Source organism: Anomaloglossus baeobatrachus, chromosome 6 (genome assembly GCF_048569485.1).
Source record: "Anomaloglossus baeobatrachus isolate aAnoBae1 chromosome 6, aAnoBae1.hap1, whole genome shotgun sequence".
In the NCBI taxonomy this organism is placed as follows: Eukaryota; Metazoa; Chordata; class Amphibia; order Anura; family Aromobatidae; genus Anomaloglossus; species Anomaloglossus baeobatrachus.
This window is the reverse complement of record NC_134358.1, coordinates 59,702,387-59,724,911: the sequence shown is the minus strand read 5'-3', so window position 1 is coordinate 59,724,911 and position 22,525 is coordinate 59,702,387. Positions and strand designations below refer to the sequence as shown.

Here is a 22,525-nt window from a genome sequence, read left to right as displayed (position 1 = left end):
GTGTGGCAATCCAGTAGTCATCATCACTTCTAATTTTGACAATACGACTGTCATGTTGGAGGTAGTGCAACAAAAAGGCACTCATGTGTCTTGCGCAGCCATGCGGACCAAGTCCACGCTGTGTTTGTGGCATAGAGGTGCTACCCGTTCTTTCTTCCTCTGACATCTCCCCCCAACCTCTTTCAACTGAAATTTGACCAAGGTCTCCCTCATCCGCTGAGTCTTCCATGTCCATGGACAGTTGGTCCTCCATTTCTTCATGTTCTCCTGCACCTTGCTCAACATTTCGCCTGCTTGTCGATCCCTGTCCCCCATGGTCCCATGCCTGCTGCGTTGGTGATGATGAACGTCTGGACCTTGGTGATGTTGTTGTCCCTTGCGCATATGAATCCTCCTGTAGTTCCTCCCCTTCATGTTGTCCCACCCCCTGACTCCGAATAGTGTTTAGCTTGTGCTCCAGCATGTAAATGACTGGAATCGTCATGCTGATAATGGCATTGTCAGAGCTAAACATATTCGTCGCCATGTCGAAACTGTGCAGAAGGGTGCATAGGTCCTTGATCTGAGACCACTCCATCAGGGTGATCTGCCCCACCTCTGCATCTCGTTGGCCCAGGCTATACGTCATGACGTATTGCACCAGGGCTCTGCGGTGCTGCCACAGTCGCTGTAACATGTGGAGAGTTGAATTCCAGCGTGTCGCCACATCGCATTTCAGGCGATGAACCGGCAGGCCGAAAGACTTCTGGAGCGATGCAAGTCGCTCTGCTGCGGCGCTTGAACGGCGGAAGTGAGCAGACAGTTTTCGTGCCCTGTTCAGAAGGCCATCTAGGCCGGGATAGTGTGTTAAAAATTGCTGGACGACAAGGTTCAACACGTGAGTCATACAAGGTACGTGTGTCACCTTGCCCAGGCGAAGGGCCGCACCCAGGTTTGCAGCATTGTCGCACACGGCCTTACCAGGCTGCAGGTTGAGTGGAGACAACCATTTATTAAACTCGGACTGCAGAGCTGACCACAACTCCTCAGCTGTGTGACTCTTATTCCCAAGACATGTCAAGCTAAAGACCGCCTGATGCCGTTGCGCTCTGCTGCCAGCATAGTAATGAGGGGTGCGTGATTCCTTCTGCGCAGTGAGAACGCTGGTGGCCTGACCAGGCAGGCTTGGGGCGGAGGTGGAGGACCCAGATGAGGTGGAGGATGCAGAAGCAGTGGCGGAACTTGGACAGACAGAGGAATGACACACAAGTCGTGGGGACGGCAAGACTTGTGCAGCAGACCCTTCACCATCTATCACCATAGTTACCCAGTGCCCAGTCAGCGACATGTAACGTCCCTGCCCATGCTTACTGGTCCAAGTATCGGTGGTGAAATGCACCCGTTCACACACAGAGTTTCTCAAGGAAGCGGTGATGTTGTGTGCGACATGCTGGTGTAGCGCGGGCACACCTTTCTTAGAGAAGTAGTGGCGACTAGGCATCTGGTACTGGGGCACAACGACAGACATAAGGTCTCTAAAATCCTGTGTGTCCACTAGGCGGAAAGGCAGCATTTCGGTAGCCAACAGCTTACAGAGGGATAGAGTCAACCTCTTAGCTTTGTCATGGGTCACAGGAAGTGGCCTTTTATTTGACCACATCTGAGGGACAGAGATCTGGCTGCTGTGTGTAGACGGTGTTGAGTAGGGTGTCCCTGGAAAAATGCAGGTTTGTGAGGAAAGTGCAGGCGGAGACATGATTTTACCTTCATCCAACGTTGGTGCTATCGATGTCAGAGAGAGCTGTACACACTCACTTGTTTCCCCTTCCAAACCAACTGACGACCTAACAAGCAAACTGCCTGTTGCGGTTACAGTGGTGGAAGTTTTGCGTGGAAAAACAGGTGTGACAGCTGTCCCCACAGTCCTAGAAGATGAAGAGCGCGCGGATGCACTGTAAGGGGCAGGCGGTGGATGGTTCGCCCTGCTAGGCCGCATTGCAGCACAGTGAGCTTCCCACGGGGACCTATGATATTTATTCATGTGACGATTCATGGAAGAAGTTGTCAAACTGCTGAGGTTTTGACCTCTACAAAGAGAACCATGACAAAGTTTACAGATCACATAATTTGGGCGATCTTTTTCTATGTCAAAAAAGGACCAGGCTAGGCAAGGCTTAGAGGCCATGCGACCTGTTGATCCACCCCGAATAATGCTCATAGGCAGAGTGGTGGCTGAGGATGCAGTTGTAGACGTGCTACCAGTGCTTCGACTCTGTCCAGGAAGGCGCAAGGTAACTTCGTCGTTGGTTGCATCCTCCTCCACCGCCTCTGTTGACCTCCTCGAGTGCCTGACTGGGGGTTGACAGTAGGTGGGATCTAGAACTTCATCATCAATTGTTGTGTTTGCACTCCCCTCCCCCTCAGACCGAGCCTCTTCTTGCCCTGACCGAATATTTAAGTTGTCATCCCAATCGGGTATCTGCGTCTCATCTTCATCAGTATGTTCCTCATTGTCTATAACCACAGGTGTTACAGTTTGTGACAAAGGGTCAACATTATGCTCAGAAACTTGGTCCTCACGGCCTGAATCAGACTCACAAAGGTTCTGGGCATCACTGCAGACAATTTCCTGTTCTGTACTCACTGTAGCTTGGGAGCAGACCTCTGATTCCCAGGCTATAGTGTGACTGAACAGCTCTGCAGACTCAGCCATCTCAGTTCCACCATACTGTGCAGGGCTGATGGAGACTTCAGAGCTGGGAGAAATCAAGTGTGATTGGGATGACAACTCAGAGGACTGGTGTTTTTTGGATGCGGTACTTGACGTGGCTGAGAGGGCACTTGTTGGACCACTTGAGATCCATTCAAGCATTTTCCTTTTTTGCCCATCATCTACCTTTCTTCCTGTTGTTCGTGTCCGTAAAAAAGGGAGCACATCGGATTGTCCACGGTAAGTAGTAGACATCTTACTTTTGCTGGTAGATGGTCTATCTTCAGCAGATGATAATGGAGCTTTGCCACCTTCCCCACAGACAAAACATTTTTTGCCTTTTCCACCACGCCTCTTCCCCTTTCCACCAGCATCTGTCATTTTGCCACTCATGTTGATTGCGACAAGATTGTGGACTGAAAATGTGGTAGTAAAAATTGAGAGGTGGTGAAGATTGCAGTGGTGGTCTAGCTTTATTAACAGCAGAATAATAAAGAATAAATATCCCTGACAATGCAGCTACGGCCCTTAAACTGGCAGCAAAAACTGCTAGTATAATGGCTTAGTTATAATGAGTTGGAGTGTGCAATGCAGGCAGACGCGCTCTGCAAATGTCTTTGCACTAGTGGGACTATAGCAAAGTCCAATAGCCACGTATAGGATGCCACTAGGTACACTGAGTGTTTGCTAGTATAATGGCTTAGTTATGAGTTGGAGTGTGCAATGCAGGCAGATGCGCTCTGCAAATGTCTTTGCACTAGTGGGACTATAGCAAAGTCCAATAGCCACGTATAGGATGCCACTAGGTACACTGAGTGTTTGCTAGTATAATGGCTTAGTTATAATGAGTTGGAGTGTGCAATGCAGGCAGACGCGCTCTGCAAATGTCTTTGCACTAGTGGGACTATAGCAAAGTCCAATAGCCACAGATAGGATGCCACTAGGTACACTGAGTGTTTGCTAGTATAATGGCTTAGTTATAATGAGTTGGAGTGTGCAATGCAGGCAGACGCGCTCTGCAAATGTCTTTGCACTAGTGGGACTATAGCAAAGTCCAATAGCCACGTATAGGATGCCACTAGGTACACTGAGTGTTTGCTAGTATAATGGCTTAGTTATGAGTTGGAGTGTGCAATGCAGGCAGATGCGCTCTGCAAATGTCTTTGCACTAGTGTGACTATAGCAAAGTCCAATAGCCACAGATAGGATGCCACTAGGTACACTGAGTGTTTGCTAGTATAATGGCTTAGTTATAATGAGTTGGAGTGTGCAATGCAGGCAGACGCGCTCTGCAAATGTCTTTGCACTAGTGGGACTATAGCAAAGTCCAATAGCCACAGATAGGATGCCACTAGGTACACTGAGTGTTTGCTAGTATAATGGCTTAGTTATAATGAGTTGGAGTGTGCAATGCAGGCAGACGCGCTCTGCAAATGTCTTTGCACTAGTGGGACTATAGCAAAGTCCAATAGCCACGTATAGGATGCCACTAGGTACACTGAGTGTTTGCTAGTATAATGGCTTAGTTATGAGTTGGAGTGTGCAATGCAGGCAGATGCGCTCTGCAAATGTCTTTGCACTAGTGGGACTATAGCAAAGTCCAATAGCCACGTATAGGATGCCACTAGGTACACTGAGTGTTTGCTAGTATAATGGCTTAGTTATAATGAGTTGGAGTGTGCAATGCAGGCAGACGCGCTCTGCAAATGTCTTTGCACTAGTGGGACTATCGCAAAGTCCAATAGCCACAGATAGGATTCCACTAGGTACACTGAGTGTTTGCTAGTATAATGGCTTAGTTATAATGAGTTGGAGTGTGCAATGCAGGCAGAGGTGCTGCAAATGTCTTTGCACTAGTGGGACTATAGGAAAGTCCAATAGCCACAGATAGGATGCCACTAGGTACACTGAGTGTTTGCTAGTATAATGGCTTAGTTATAATGAGTTGGAGTGTGCAATGCAGGCAGACGCGCTCTGCAAATGTCTTTGCACTAGTGTGACTATAGCAAAGTCCAATAGCCACGTATAGGATGCCACTAGGTACACTGAGTGTTTGCTAGTATAATGGCTTAGTTATAATGAGTTGGAGTGTGCAATGCAGGCAGACGCGCTCTGCAAATGTCTTTGCACTAGTGGGACTATAGCAAAGTCCAATAGCCACGTATAGGATGCCACTAGGTACACTGAGTGTTTGCTAGTATAATGGCTTAGTTATGAGTTGGAGTGTGCAATGCAGGCAGATGCGCTCTGCAAATGTCTTTGCACTAGTGGGACTATAGCAAAGTCCAATAGCCACGTATAGGATGCCACTAGGTACACTGAGTGTTTGCTAGTATAATGGCTTAGTTATAATGAGTTGGAGTGTGCAATGCAGGCAGACGCGCTCTGAAAATGTCTTTGCACTAGTGGGACTATAGCAAAGTCCAATAGCCACAGATAGGATGCCACTAGGTACACTGAGTGTTTGCTAGTATAATGGCTTAGTTATAATGAGTTGGAGTGTGCAATGCAGGCAGACGCGCTCTGCAAATGTCTTTGCACTAGTGGGACTATAGCAAAGTCCAATAGCCACAGATAGGATGCCACTAGGTACACTGAGTGTTTGCTAGTATAATGGCTTAGTTATAATGAGTTGGAGTGTGCAATGCAGGCAGACGCGCTCTGCAAATGTCTTTGCACTAGTGGGACTATAGCAAAGTCCAAAAGCCACGTATAGGATGCCACTAGGTACACTGAGTGTTTGCTAGTATAATGGCTTAGTTATGAGTTGGAGTGTGCAATGCAGGCAGATGCGCTCTGCAAATGTCTTTGCACTAGTGGGACTATAGCAAAGTCCAATAGCCACGTATAGGATGCCACTAGGTACACTGAGTGTTTTCTAGTATAATGGCTTAGTTATAATGAGTTGGAGTGTGCAATGCAGGCAGACGCGCTCTGCAAATGTCTTTGCACTAGTGGGACTATAGCAAAGTCCAATAGCCACAGATAGGATTCCACTAGGTACACTGAGTGTTTGCTAGTATAATGGCTTAGTTATAATGAGTTGGAGTGTGCAATGCAGGCAGAGGTGCTGCAAATGTCTTTGCACTAGTGGGACTATAGGAAAGTCCAATAGCCACAGATAGGATGCCACTAGGTACACTGAGTGTTTGCTAGTATAATGGCTTAGTTATAATGAGTTGGAGTGTGCAATGCAGGCAGACGCGCTCTGCAAATGTCTTTGCACTAGTGTGACTATAGCAAAGTCCAATAGCCACGTATAGGATGCCACTAGGTACACTGAGTGTTTGCTAGTATAATGGCTTAGTTATAATGAGTTGGAGTGTGCAATGCAGGCAGACGCGCTCTGCAAATGTCTTTGCACTAGTGGGACTATAGCAAAGTCCAATAGCCACAGATAGGATGCCACTAGGTACACTGAGTGTTTGCTAGTATAATGGCTTAGTTATAATGAGCTGGAGTATGCAGAGGACACGAGGGTACAGTGCCAGGGTTTTGGGGCTCTGGGTAGAGGAATGGAAGCCTGCCTTTCTATCCCTCCTAATAGGGAAATGCAGGGAGGAAATCCCTGACCTTGGCTACACAGACGCTGGCGCTGTTTTCAGGACCTGTCACCTTAACTCTCTCCCTGCCGGTTTGAGCCCTTAAAAGGACTGCTAGAAAGTGCTATCCCTATGCTGTCCAGCGCTGTGTATGGAGCGCATACAGCTGTATCGGCGATAGGACTCAGGAGGACGGAGCTGCGACAGTGATGTCTGACACCAAAGACGCAGAAGAGATAATGGCGTCCTGGAGGAAAATGTCCGTTTTTATAATGCAGGGACATGTGACATGGACATCCTATCACACATGCTGTTGCTTCTCTGGCTAAAAGTCCACTTAGCTGTGTGTGTGTCTGGGATTGGCTGACATGCTGGCCCGCCCCACAAGACGCGCGCGCTTAGGGAAGGAAGACAAGAAAAAAAAAAAAATGGCCATTATACAAACAGCAGTGATCTGAAGGCGCTGTTCCCGCACACTATACACTGAAATGTCATAATAGTGTGATTCACAGAGTGAATAAGGGGCACTTTGCACACTGCGACATCGCAGGTGCGATGTCGGTGGGGTCAAATTGAAAATGACGCACTTCCGGCATCGCATGCGACATCGCAGTGTGTAAAGGCTGGATGATACGATTAACGAGCGCAAAAGCGTCGTAATCGTATCATCGGTGCAGCGTCGGCGTAATCCATGATTACGCTGACGCGACGGTCCGATGTTGTTCCTCGCTCCTGCGGCATCACACATCGCTGTGTGTGAAGTCGCAGGAGCGAGGAACGTCTCCTACCGGCCTCACTGCGGCTTCCGTAGGATATGCGGAAGGAAGGAGGTGGGCAGGATGTTTACATCCTGCTCATCTCCGCCCCTCCGCTCTGATTGGCTGCCTGCCGTGTGACGTCGCAGTGACGCCGCACGACCCGCCCCTTAACAAGGAGGCGGGTCGCCGGCCACAGGGACGTCGCACGGCAGGTGAGTGTGTGTGTGAAGCTGGCGTAGCGATAACTTTCGCTACGCCAGCTATCACCACATATCACTGCTGCGACGGGGGCGGGCACTATCGCACTCGGCATCGCAGCATCGGGCTGCGATGTCGTAGTGTGCAAAGCCCGCCTTACACTATTACAGCAGAAACCAAGCTAGGATTTAGCTGTTTTTTTGCTGCTAGAACCGTTCTCGAACGTTTCTAGAACTATCGAGCTTTTGCAAAAAAGCTCGAGTTCTAGTTCGATCTAGAACATGCCCCAAAATCACTCGAGCCTAGAACTGGAGAACCACGAACCACGAACCGCGCTCAACTCTACACTTTACTTCATTTGTGATCAGTGTTTCCTAACTTTGATTTATTCTGCCACTTTTCACCTTTCACTTTAATCTGCTGTGCAGCAATATCCTATTTCTGTATTGCACCGTCACTTTATCTTTACTATTGGACATTATTTTAATTTACTTTATTTATTTATTGTGGCTCTATAATACTATGCTGTTCTACTTTTTTTGCACTGTTACTTTAATTCTCTACTACTACATCACATCTGTATGCTGCACTGCACTGCCACTTTGGCCATATGGATTCATATGCACATTTGGAACTTTAAATATATTTATTGTCCATAATTCTCTCTCTCATATATATATATATATATATATATATATATATATATATATATATATACTATTTGTAGTACCTGGGTGTTGCTCGGGATAGCAACTGTCTCTCTGTCTCTCTCCCAGTCTCTGTCTGTGTGTCGCTGTCTGTCTGTGTCTCTGTCTGTCTCTTTCCTTGTCTGTCTGTGTCTCTGTCTCTGTCTGTCTCTCTGTATCTCTGTGTCTGTCTCTATATGTGTGTCTATATGTCTCTATCTCTGTGTCTGTCTCTATGTGTGTCTGTCTGTCTCTTTCCCCGTCTGTCTCTGTTCCGTCTGTCTTGGTCTGTCTCCTTCCAGGTCTGTCTCTTTCTAGGTCTCTCTCTTTCCCGGTCTGTCTCTTTCACGGTCTGTCTCTTTGCAGGGCTGTCTCTTTCCCCGTCTGTCTCTTTGCAGGGCTGTCTCTTTCCAGGTCTGTCTCTTTCCCCGTCTGTCCCTTTCCCCGTCTGTCCCTTTCCCCGTCTGTCCCTTTCCCCGTCTGTCCCTTTCCACGTCTGTCCCTTTCCACGTCTGTCCCTTTCCACGTCTGTCCCTTTCCCCATCTGTCCCTTTCCCCATCTGTCTCTTTGCCCGTCTGTCTCTTTGCCCGTCTGTCTTTTTGCCGGTCTGTCTCTTTCCAGGTCTGTCTCTTTCCAGGTCTGTCTCTTTGCCTGTCTATCTCTTTTCAGGTCTGTCTCTTTCTAGGGCTGTCTCTTTCCCCTGCTGTCTCTTTCCCTGGCTCAGAATAAATCTTTCCTGTTTTAGGTCATTTAGAATTACCAAATTTATTTATATTTTCAATTGCCAGACTAATGAGAGAATGTTTTAAGGTATTTTTATTACTTTTTGCAAAGTCAAAAGTTTACATACATCTCATTAGTACTTGTTTTGTACCATTGCCTTTAAACTGTATAACTTGGATCAAATGTTTTAGATCTCCTTCCACAAACTTCTCACAATAGTTGATGGAATTTGGGCCCATTGCTCCTGACAGAACTGGTGTAACTGAGCCATGTTTGTAGGTCGCCTTGTTGGCACCGGCCTTTTCAGTTTTGCCCATAAATTTTAAAAAGGATTGAGATCAGGGTTTTGTGATGGCCACTCCAAAACATTAACTTTGTTATCCTTAAGCCACTTCGTAACAAGTTTTCTTTGGATCATTGTCCATTTGGAAGACCTATTTTCGCAAAAGCTTTTAACTATTTTTTATAAATTTGTACTGTTTTTTATATATTCATATATATTTTTTGCTTTCTTCCAGTTTCTTCTTTACATTCAGACCAGACTATTTATGTATTAAGATTTTGATTACCTACACTATGAGCACTTTATCGTATTATTATTTTTTTTCCTACAAAAAAATATTGTTTTAAAGTATTTGAATGTAATCTCAATAAAATTAAATGTATGATTAATACTGTGTATGATTTTTATAGGGTTATATCTATGGTCTAACAAGTTGATCCACAGGAAGGCAAAAATCCCAAAAGGTAAATGCCAATTTCCTCATATAAGAGTAACTTCATATAACTTCCTTCCTGATCCAACAAATGGAAATCAGACTATTTCCCTGGATCAAAGGTCCATCACAGAATTTAGTATCTATAACTTACAATATTCCTTTTTTCTAAAGAAAGGCATGCAGACCCTCCTTGAACTTTTTAGTGAATGAACCATTACAAGATCTCAGGGCAGAGAGTTCCATAGTCTCACTGCTCTTTAAGAATTAAAACAAACATTAGAAATATCTCTGTACTTTGCCATCATATATTTTGTACATACGATCGCCCTATGATTTTGTCTTTACGAACTGAATAACCCATAGCTTGATAACCTTAGTATTGCAGTTCATCCATTCCCTTAATAACCATGGTTGTTCTCCTCTACACCTGCTCTATATGTCCTTCTTATAAACAGTGCACAGTTTGATAAGTGAGGTCACACTGGTCAATTGACTAGAAGCAAAACTATATTCTTTTATGAGCATCTATGCCTATTTTAATGTATCCCATGATTTTATTCATCTTGGCAGAAGCTGCCTGGCACTGGTCACTTAAGTTGAGTTTGCTATCCACCCATACACCCAAGTGTTTTTCAGTGACAGGTGTATCAAGTGTTTTAAAATGTAGTACATTTGCTCTTCCCAAGTGAATGACTGTACATTGATCTAGAACTTAAATTTCTGGTTCTCTGCCCAAGTCTCTAGCTTACATAAATTCCTCTGTAATATTAAGCCATTCTCTTCTGTTTTGACTATCTTGCAGAGATTAGTATTATGTAAAAGTATTGGAACTCTTCTCTGCCTTTCCTCTAGCACGTCCCTAATAAATATGTTGAAAAGAAGATGACCCAATACTGACCCCTGTAGTACTTCACTTTTAACTGTGACTCAACTCATGTGTGCTCCATTAACCCTATAATGCATACCTGGGGCTTCGCAGGCCTGCTAGGTCAGTTGTTTTCTATGGTAGATTTCTATGGTTGCACGTTCTAGGGTTAATAATCACTGTCTGTTTCCTAACACTGAGCCAGTTATTAGCCCAAGTACACATATTTTCCCTACTCCCATTTCTCTCATTTTATGTACCAACATTTTTTAAGTAGCACTAAAAGCCTTTCAAATGTCCAGATAGAAAACATCCAGGGCCTTAAGGGGGCTTTACATGCAACGATATCACTAACGATATGTTGTCAGGGTCACGGAATTGGTGACACACATCTGGCGTTGTTAGTGACGTCGTTGCGTGTGACATCTATGAGCGAGTGTTAACGATCAAAATTACTCACCTAATCGTTGATCGTTCACACGTCGTTCATTTCCCAAATATCGTTGCTGGTGCAGCACAGTGGTTTGTGTTGACGAACAACAGCGTACCTGCGTCCTCCGGCAACAAGGAGGGCATGTAGTTTATGCGGCTGCTCTCCGCCCTTTCGCTTCTATTGGCGGGCCGCTGTGAGACATCGCTGTGACGGCAAATGAACTTCCCCCTTAAAAAAGAGGTTGTTCGCGCCCACAGCGACGTTGCTAGGAAGGTAAGTATGTGTGACGGGTACTAGTAATTTTGTCTACCATGGGCAGCGATTTGCCCATGATGCACAAACGACGGGGGCGGGTGCTTTCACGAGCGACATCGCTATGCTGCATGTAAAGCAGCCTTTAATCTGGTCTAGTATGAACTTTCCACTTCATTGAAGCTGATCAAATTAGTTTGACATACCGAACTCTAAGAAATCCATATTGATGTTGGGTCATGAGGTTTTTGAGATACACCAAAATAGCACATCTTAGAAAACTCTAGATTTTGTCCACAGTAGAGGTCAAATTTACCGGTCTATAAATTCCAGGCTCAGATTTTGTCCACTTTTTGAATATTGGCACCGCATTTTCTTTGTGCCAATCCTGTGGTGCAGTTTCTGCTACTACAGAATCCTTGAATAATAGAAATAATGGTCTGCCTATCATGGTACATAATTCCTGCAGAACTTTGATTTATCCACTTCAGTGTTTTTGAGGCTGCATTGAGAATTGAGTATTTCTGATCATCTTTCATGGGCTTTTCTTGTGAAAATACCATTGAAAAAAATATGTTTAGTAGATTGACAATTCCCACATTTTCTTCCACCACTTCACTCAGATTATTTGTTGCCCAATTATATGTATTTTTGTGTATAGTAAATCACACTAGGGATGAGCACTAGAATGGACGTGCAAAGGATCCACTTTGAGAGAAGTTTCCTGAATTTGAGGCCTTGCAAGTTCTAACACTGCAATTTGATTTGCAAGTATTGCCCCCCCAAAAAATGTTCACACTCATTTCACATACTGCGGAAAACTCAGAAAGCAGGTGTCAGGTGTGACCACACGGGCTTCCACGTAATGCCCTGAAGCTATCTCATCACATGTTTCCAGTGCAGCCCATCAAGGAGCTAATCAAAAGCAGTATAACAGGTTCTGGCCAAGAAACTTCATTCAACTTCATTCAACTCTGAATGTGGTGTACTACTTCAGTGTTGAAGCAGATTGAAAATAGAAGTGGTAATCTCAGTCTGTAAATATTAATAAAAAATTCAAGTGATATATAGGGAGGTGCTGCAATATTAAAGACAACAACAATATTAAACCTTTTTGTTCTTTCAGTCTCTATTTCTCTCTCCCTCCCTTTTCTTTCACTCCTGTTTTTTTCTATCCCTTCTCTGGGAAATTAGTATTTTCCTCAGTTTTGTAATTCACAACAAACTTAATTGATGCAAATTTAATTTTGAGGGAAAATTAATTGGACTAAAGGGGGCTTTACATGGAACAATATCGCTAGCGATGGCACCCGCCCCCATCGTTTGTGCGTCATAGGCTATTTGCTGCCCGTGGTGCACAATATCGTTTGGAGCTGTCACACATACTTACCTGCCTAGCGACGTCGCTGTTGCCGGCGAACCGCCTCCTTTCTAAGGGGGGGTTTGTGCAGCGTCACAGTGACGTCACTAAGCGGTCGCCTAATAGAATCAGAGGGACGGAGATGAGCGGCCGTAACATCCCGCCCACCTCCTTCCTTCCTCATTGCCGGCGGCTGCAGGTAAGCTGTTGTTTGTCGTTCCCGGAGTATCACATGTAGCAATGTGTGCTGACTTGGGAACGATGAACAACCTGCGTCATCAACAGTCAACGATTTTTCGAACACGAACGATGTGTCAACGATAGACGATTTTGTGAGTATTTTCCATTGTTAATGGTCGCTCGTTGGTGTCACACGCAACAACGTCGCTAACAATTCCGGATGTGTATCACAGAATCTGTGATCCCGGCAATATCTTGTTAGATACGTCGTTGCGTGTGACGGGGCCTTTAGCCAGAGAATTTGAACTTGAAAAGATCTGTTCATCTTTAAATGACACTTTATTTATTGTATACCAAGGAGGATATTTTATCTTATGGGTTTAGCATTATAATCTACACTTTTTGCTTGCTGAAAGTATATACAGTATATTAGACCCTAATACAGACCCGATGAACTCATACTTAGTTTAATAATTTTTAATGATTTTCTGTGTGACTTTTACTTTGTTGTTTAAATATAAAAAGTACCATTCTGTGCTAAATACACAATGCCTGCATGCCTTTCTCATCTGCAGATTCGTCAGCACTATGTAGTAGTACTATCATAAAGACACACATACATAATTACATTCATATAGGCTTTATTTTTTTTTCAATATTCAGAGTTACAAACGTTAAAAGATAACTAAACCTAACTTGACTTGTTTAAAACATTGCATCCCCATAGAGAGGAGGCGCCGGACCAGACCGCCACCCTAAGTGAGTATTATAAAAGTGTTTTTTTTAAATTGTACAGCGCGGCCTGGGCTCTTATATAGCGTTTTCTGGAATATTATATATAAGAGCCCGGTGGTGGTGGCCACAACTTATAGTCACCAAATCTGGTGGCAGCTTCCCTTTAAAGGGAACCTGTCAACAGTTTTTTTTTAATATACAGTATTCTGGAATGCTGTATATAAGAGCCCAGTGGTGGTGGCCGCAGCTTATAGGGCGCAAAACATGGTGACAGGTTCCCTTTAAGCCATGGTAGTTTAAGGGCTCCCTCTAGCACAAGGTCCATGTGTGACTACTACTTCTGCACCTTTTGTGCAGTTTGTTAAAATATTAAATGAAAGTTAATATCAATGTAAAAAAAAAATTTGGAAGCAGGAGTAGCTTATTCTGGATATTTTCAATGCAGTTATTATTATCTTACAAGTCTTTATAAATTCAACTATTTTGGTAATTTACTGAGCTCATCGAAAGGTATAGAAATAGGTTTATTTATTTTTCTTTGACATAAAAAAAGTTTCTTTTCTATGATTTTTGGATAAGCTGTTCAGAAAAAATGGTGTTATTTGTACTCATTTGCCAACACATTAAAAAAAATCTTCTACTTTATTTTACACATATCACATTTAGAATTGACACAAGAACGATGTAATTATATGTTAAAAAATGATAAATATAGAGATGTTACATTCATTAATGTTGGCGCAGACTGTCCTACAACACATCATCAATCTTCTACAAATGTAATATATACACCTTCCCTGAGGGTGTTAGCTAAAATTTAATAATGAAAGCCCATAACTTTGTTAATAGTCTAATTTTTTTTTACTTAAAAAATGTAGTAATCTTGTAACATTTTAAATTATGATATCCAATTAGAAAAATGATGTTAACACCCTGATTTGAAATAGAATTAGTGAGATAAATATTAGGAAATTGTTCTTTTGCATTGGGTCTGTACATCAAAGGGATCATTATATGTTTTGTATCCCATAATTTAACCACATAAATAAAATTATTATGATGATTAAACCAATACGCAAGAATGAAGATCACGACTGATTATATATAAGTAATATCATTTGCAATTATAATATAATTATATTATAAATTGTGACAATCTCCAATTGTCCCTTATTGAGTCTCATTGACCTCCAGAACTGTCTTCTCTTACCTTTGTGTAAATTGTGTTAAAGAATCCAATTTATTGCTATGTAATTTTAAGAGATTATGTCGACATGCTAGCAAAACCCTCAACAGGGTCAACTTGTACCACTCATCTTTGGGTATGTCAAGTCAAGAGGAAAGGTAAGAAATGATACATTCTTTGTTTGATGACAACTACAGGACTATCTTCCTTTTCTCATCACTAGTGCCGGCATTGAAGCAAAAATCATATAACTAATTATCTGAAAAAAAAATATCACGTAATCCATATTATATGTAAATAGATATATTAAAATTTTTCTTCATTACTAGGGATGAGAGAACCTGAAATTTCAGAGTTCATACCAGACACCCAGTGTTCGGGAGTTGAACTCGAAGGCTAACTGCTCACGGACGTCCATGTCCGAGTTTTGATGCTGAATTAACCTTGCTGAAAGGCTGCAGGGCAGCCAATAAACATGCTTTTTGGCATGGTAAAGATGCCTGAATGCTGCTGTGAACCGTATGCTACACACTTTCCATTTATAACCCCTGGGCTTCATCCCAGCTGTAAATTCACAGTTGACATCAACCTCCAAAATATTATCGGGATTACCATCACACCAGGGAAATCAGGAAGAGGTGTCCAAAGTGCGAGAATTGATATACATAATGGGTGCACCACTTTTGAGGTGGATGCGGGCTGAAATTTTTAGCCAAATAATCATGGACCTTCTTAGTCTGATAACAGCAACCTCCAACTATCTGCTTTACATTGGATGGTTATAAAAAATAGGGGGGACCCAGCAACAAAAATCTATTCCTTATCCACATTTGTTTGCAGTCCAATTGTCCTGCTCTTACAACCGTTTTGCTTCCTTTTGAAGCCCCCCAGCCCATACCACATCAATTTTGCAGCCAATCTACAGCACAGTCCCGATTGACTTATATGGGGTTTGGGGTTTAGGGTCAAGTTTAGGTTAAGTATAGGGGCTGAACCAAATTTTTAACTAAGGTTCGGCTGAACCTGGCAAACCGGAAACTCCATGAGTCCTCTCATCCCTATTGATTACAAATTATATACACAAATACTAGAAGGAAGAATATTAAAAGCATCCCACAAAACCAAGAAAAAAGGAAGGCAGTGTAGTAACACAATGCACCACTGAGGAAGCTATACTCGAAACATGTGTCAGTGTATTGGGCAATGTGGTCTGTCTCTGGTTCATTGACTATGGCTTGAAGTGGGTAGAGGTGTTTTTGCACTCTTGCACCTTGTTGAGATGTTTGGCTGTGAGGAATTCTCTAAAAAATTAGGGTTTTACTGTAAATATTTATTGTGCTGCTTACCTTTATTATCATGGTTTGTTTGTAACATGGTAGTTATGCTGTGATGTTCTCTTATAATTAGGATCATGTTATTAATTCAATTTCTAAGTCCTTTGATTACATTTTGGTTGTAGATTCACGCAAGTGTTGTATTCCCACCGAATGAATAATTTATTGTATGCGTAAAGGTATATAAGGTGCCATTGTGTTACTTGACCAAACTGCCTTCTATTTTTCTGAGTTTTATGGAGTGTTTTTAATATTTTTCCTTCTAGGATTTGTCAATATATTTATTTGTAATTTATAAAAATTTGGATGTATTTATTTAGATATATTCATAGATTGCTTTTTTTTTTTGTCTTTTTCTTTAGGATGTTATTCATAGGCTTTTTTGCTTTTTGGATACTTTGTGAAGGTTTTCTAATTTTGGTTATATTTATTATGGGCCTTTCTGTTCACTTTTTATTACTATATTGTTTATATAAGAAGCAGACATTCTTAAAAAAGTTAAAATTGGAATAAAATAGTTAAAATAAAATAAGTTCTGGGCTTCTTGTTAAAATAAATTAAAAAGATAAAAATACCTAATTCCTACTGATGAGCAAATAGCAAATAAATCAAATGTGTTTACAATATTCCAAAATTCTTGGATTTAGTTAAATCCAAATTTTGGGCAATGGTCACAATATTCTTAGGGCTGAAACAACTTAAGAAAAACATGCTGAACTCATACTTTACTTCTTATTGGCCTCCTTTTATCCATCCCACAGCCATCACTGCCTGCCATTTCCTTCGATTGGTTTCTTTTCATTCTTCTTTCTCTGAGTCTTACATCATGTGCGTTCAATTCTGATTAGACCCTACATTGTCTTATCGTGCACAATAACCTTTAATTACAAGCATCACATCCCATGTGACTATTTAAGGTGTAATGCATGTCATTGACATGCGTTGCACCTAGAGTTGATCGAATCCCCCAAAATCCGAGATCGGCGGATCACTGCCGGATTGAAAAAAAAAGTCTGTTTCCGCTTCGGACTCTGGGGCCCATATAGGTCTATGGGGACCAGAATCCGGAGATTAAAAACGTTTGTGGAGGGGATAGGGGAGTAGAAGCACGCGCGGTTTACTCACCCGAGGCTGTGTCATGGCAACAAACTCCTTCCGGTTCATGCTTTTCCCTTCCGGAGCAAACATTTCAATATTCATTGTTTTGCCCACCCACCATCACTTGTAATTGGTTGCAGTTAGATGCGCCCCCACCTTGAGTGTCAGCTGACTGCAACCAATCACAAGTGGCAGGAAGGTCAGTGGGCAGGGAAAGCAAGTGCAAGTGTGTGTGGGTCAGTATGGTGAACGTGCATGTGATTCAGAACCACATGCACGTTCTTGTCAGAAGTATGCATGGCTGTGCCAGTGATGCGAAGTCAGACTTGTGCAAGTCTGGAATGACAGCCCCCGGCACGGCCTGCCGCTCTCTGAACATGAGTGTGCATGTACCTAGAAACACATGCATGCTCCTGTTAGAAGTGTGCATGGCTGTATTGCAATGTCAGACTTGCGGGAATCCCTCGCAAGTGGACTTCGGCTTTTCTTTTAATATTTAAATAAATAATTAAAAAAAAAAACAGATGTGCGGTCCCCCCTAATTTTGATACCCAGCCAAGATAAAGTTGGCTGGGGCTGGTATTCTCAGCCCGCAGCTGCTCAATATTGTTGCATCTATTAGATATGACAATTGCGGTGCTTTACTGTTGCTACCCGTTGGTCTGGAGCGGTGTCAGTTGGGGTAATAAGGGGTTAATAGCAGCGCACATCTGCTATTAAACCCTAGGTTAGTGATAGCACAGGCGTTTATGAGATACATGGGGCATCTGAATGTTAATAATTTTAACATCAGACTTACACATAGACATAGCAGCAGTAGCATTGACTTCCTTGACATCAAAATTGAGGTGGGACCAGACCATCTCATACAGACGGACGTTTTCCGTAAGGACACCTCAGTCAATGCACTGCTGCATGCCTCTTCTGCCCATACACCCGCTACCATCTGCGCCATCCCGACTGTACAGTTCTTAAGAATGAGGCGGATCTGCTCATCCAATAACAAATTTGAGGCTCAATCGGCCGATCTTGGGCAACGTTTCCGGGAGCGGGGTTACAGTGGATGAGTGATCAAAAAGGGCTATTTCATGGCCAAAAAAACTTCAAGGACAACACTTCTCACATATAAACCTAAAAATAGATTCCACTAACAATGAGCCTTGGCTCATTGGCACATACAATCATGAGTGGGGGACCATGAGGGAGATTCTCCGTAGACACTGGCCGGTCCTCTTCTCGGATCCGGTGCTTTTGGAGATCCTGATGGACGCCACACTCATGACCGCAAGACGTTCTCGCAACATCAAAGACATACTGGTGAGAAGCCATTATGTGCCAGAGATTAGAAACCCTTTTACTACCTGTAGCCCAACTCATGTATGTTTCAAGTGCGGCCATTGTATGGCATGCAGCAATGTTGTCCGCAGCAAGACCTTCCACTCGTCTGATGGTAAAAAAACATTTACCATCCAGAAATACATCTCGTGTGGTACCACGCATGTAGTGTATTTCACAACCTGCCCATGCTCCTTGATCTACGTGGGGCTGACCTCACGTGAGCTCCACGTTAGGGTCAGGGAGCATGTGCGTGACATCACGGCTGCTGTGTCGATTGAGGATTGGACTTTTTAAAAACCCTCCCCTGCCATTTTAAGAGACACCATGCTTGTGACTCCACACGTCTTCAGATTCGGGGGATCGACACAGTTAGCTGTGGTTCCAGGGGCGGCAATATTAAGAAGAAGCTCGCTCAATGCGAGACTCGTTGGATTAGTACCTTGGACACTCTTGTCCCTAAAGGACTCAATGAAGTCATTAGTTTTGTCTCATTTCTATAGGGGTCCTCTTCAATTTTCTCTTTTTCCGATTCCATTCACCACTATCAGTGTGCGTTTTTTAATTATATGATATCTTGTTTTAATCTTTAACTAAACATCTGTCATTTTCTATTTTTTGTTATTTGCATGGTTAGCTCCTTCAAACCGGCTGTCCAAAATTTGCTACCTTTGCCCCCATCAATTTTATATGTATTCCTTTATATTTAGAACCAGGCGGTGCCTCTTGACCTTCCACAAAGAACATTTCTGATCCAATGAAAACGATGGAGCTGGGGATCATTCTTCTTGTGGAATTCCCTTTGTTGTGCCTCCTCATTATAATGGACTATGGGACTTCCTGCTGGTTTATGAGGACTTCTTATGCGGATTTGCACATTGGACTTTGGATTCCCCTTATATGAACATTACGTTTTTATGTGGAAATCTATCACCCCTTTTCAGGCACAGGACCAAGCTCCGCCCTGTGCTGTCATGAGAGGCTGTTAAGTGGCACTTACTATTTGACCATCCGGCTTCCTTGTGAGCCTCCCCCTGCACGCGTGATGGGACTGGGCTCTCCTCCTTGCTGACGCGACCGCTGTCACTGCCGGCGGGTGCGCATGCGTGGGATATGGGTGACGCGTCCCTATTCCCATTCGTGCGCTCCCTTGCGTGATGGCGACCGTGTCACCAATGGGGCGGGTCTGGCCGCATCGCGCATCATGTGTGGGGGCGGCACACCCGGAAGATAGGAATGAGTGGGCACTTTAAATATCGTTGTTTTGAACGCCGGTGGAATCGCGATGACTGCATGGCAGGCAGATACTGTCACAGGCTGGGGGCGCATCTGCCTGTAATCAATCATAGACAAGAGGATGGCCAGTGGGTGGGGAAAACACGGAAAGCTGTGTGTATATGATGCACAGTACAGGAAGTGAATGCGCGACCCGGAAGCAATGTTCCACCATGACACCGAGTCTCGGTAAGTATGAAACGCTGTTTTATTTCTGTTTTTCTTTATTTTTCAATTATTTTCACCAGTGCCAGATCCGGATCGTGCATTCTGATTTTCGGATCCGGGTCCAGCACCCGGGCATCTTTGAAATTGCGCGGTGCTGGGCATGCTTACAAGTAGGAGGTGGTTTAAAGGGCTCCTTTCTGGCAGGTATGAAATGCCGATGTGGCCTCTGGATCAGGATCCTGTATATTTATACAAATCTTTATCCCTTAGATGTTGAGCAAATCTATTCAACTCAACTTTCAGGAGTTTTTCCTCACACTTACTCCTTTTTACGCATTTTCTCAAACAAGTTTAATTAGCTAGTAAAGTAAAGTTATGGTGGTATTTTTGATCTTAGTATCAAAATCTTCTGTCCTTCATAAAATTGTCTTGAAAGGTGACTGGTCCAGCCAATAATAAGGGTTATAAATTTGTGATGTTACAGTTATAAAGGATCACTTACAGGCTTGTCTTTATATGACAGAAGATCCGTAAAATTGAAGGACAAAGATATCAAAATCTTTCTTTAACATTTCTGAACATATTTTTATAATACAATGTAAAGTATATCTATATCATAGAAAATGTTCATCCTTTTCCACTTCTTTTTTTTTTTTTAGATAGTTTTGACTTCAAGTTAACCAATAGAAAAATAGGCTTATAGCTGATCTGTCATTAGATTTCACAACACAAATGTTAGTGAAAAAATCTTTCTGAACAAATGTACTTACTTTACTGTTTCAATGTCTGAATTGCTTTACATGATATAATTTCATTTTACCACCTGTCCCCTTAGTTTTATTGACAATATTGTTACGACTAAGACCTCACGGTCGAAATATATATATATATATATATATATATATATATATATATATATATATATATATATATATATATATATACACATTTACACATATATATACATATATATATATATATATATATACATATACATTTCTGTGTGTGGTTCTATCATTACGCCCCAGCAGCATGCCCGCTGTCTTGGGGTTGTGTTTGACTCCGATCTCTCCTTCACTCCCCACATTCGTTCACTTGCTCATTCTTGTCAATTCCACCTCAAAAACATCTCGAGAATTCGACCTTTTCTTACCGTTGACTCTGCAAAAACTCTTACTCTCATTCATTCTCGCCTGGATTATTCTAATTCTTTACTAATTGGTCTCCCTGTTACTAAACTATCCCCTCTCCAATCCATTCTGAATGCCGCAGCCAGGATCATTTTCCTCTGCAACCGCTTCACTGATGCCTCTGCTCTTTGCCAGTCATTGCACTGGTTGCCTATCAGCTACAGAATCCAACATAAACTTATCACTCTCACTCACAAAGCTCTTCATGGTTCTGCACCACCCTACATCTCCTCCCTCATTTCTGTCTATCACCCCACCCGAGCCCTCCATTCTGCTAATGACCTAAGACTGACATCCTCAACAATTTGAACCTCCCACTCCCGTCTTCAAGATTTCTCACGAGCTGCGCCTATGCTCTGGAACACACTACCAAGAGCAATGCGATTAATTACCAACATCTACACTTTAAGCGGGCCCTAAAAACTCATTTCATTAGACTAGCCTATCACCTCACTGCCCTGATCTAACCTAGTCCCTTTCTGCCCTTCCCAAAAATGTACTTCCAATTCTTGTCCCCTGTACCTGTATAAATTCTGGCCAATGACGGGTTCATGCAGCTGCTTTTGAATCCCCTATTAAATCGATGGCTGGACCATATATGACAAGCTTTTCTCTCCCCCATTCACCTTTTGTGCCTCCCCTATGTCCTCATAGACTGTAAGCTTACGGGCCAGGCCCTCACTCCTCCTGGTATCTTAATTTTGTTACTTTGTAATGTCTCATATTGTCTGTACATGTCCCCTCTGAATTGTAAAGCACTGCGGAATATGTTGGCGCTATAGAAATAAAACATTATTATTATTATTATTATTATTATTATTATTATTAAAAATCCCCAATCATGAGCCAGCTAAAACACTCATTAAAAGGGGATAGTGACCATGCCTATGATATCAGGGTAAAATACTAAAATTTTATTAATGGAATATTTAAAATACAAATTATATTAAAAAAACAATTACTGGACAAGAATGTTTCCTTATACTAGCAACAAGGAATACAGGAAAATAAAGTGCATTTTGCAGGGACGAATCATTAAATATAATCTCATAGTAATTTAATGATAAATTATTACTCATCCAAAGATGGATATTTTAATAGTAGAATACTAGAAAAGTTCAGAATTATTCCTATTGTATATTCCGTACATATGAAGAACTGAATGCACTAAATTAATACATTAATAGGAGCAATTCTTTACCTTAATGAGTGGTCTTGTGGTCCTGGTGCTCCCTGAGGAAGACTATCGCATGAAACGTGCGTCGGGGTATGTGACAAGCAGGACCAGCAGACCACTCATTAAGGTATAGAATTACTCCTATTTAATTTTTTAATTTATTACATGCAGTTCATCATATATACGGAATACATAATAGGAATAATTCTGAACTTTTCTAGTATTGTACAATTAAAATATTAATCTTTGGATGAGTAATAATTTATCATTAACCCTAGAATGCGCAACCATAAAAATCTACAATAGAAAACAAGTAACCTAGCAGGCCTGTGAGGCCCCAGGTATGCATTCTAGGGTTAATTAATTATTAGATTATATTTAATGATTGGTCCATGCATGATGCACTTTATTTTCCTGTATTCCCTGCTGCTAGTATAAGGGAACATTCTTGTCCAGAAATTGTTTTGTAATGTGAGTTCCATTAATAAAATTTAGCATTTTACCCTGATATCATATTCATGGTCACTATCCCCTTTTTATGAGTGTTTTAGCTGGCTCATGTTCGGGGATTTTTGATTGTTTAAATCACTACGATGACTTATTGCGGAAGTTTTTGATTAT

The 22,525-nt window shown here is 42.4% G+C and overlaps 1 protein-coding gene across 7 annotated transcripts in view; it reads right to left on the bottom strand.

Moving 5' to 3' along the window:
* Positions 1 to 22,525, bottom strand: part of CSMD3 (CUB and Sushi multiple domains 3) — a 2,007,504-nt gene that overhangs the window by 729,324 nt on the left and 1,255,655 nt on the right. The gene's annotated exons all lie outside the window — the stretch shown is intronic.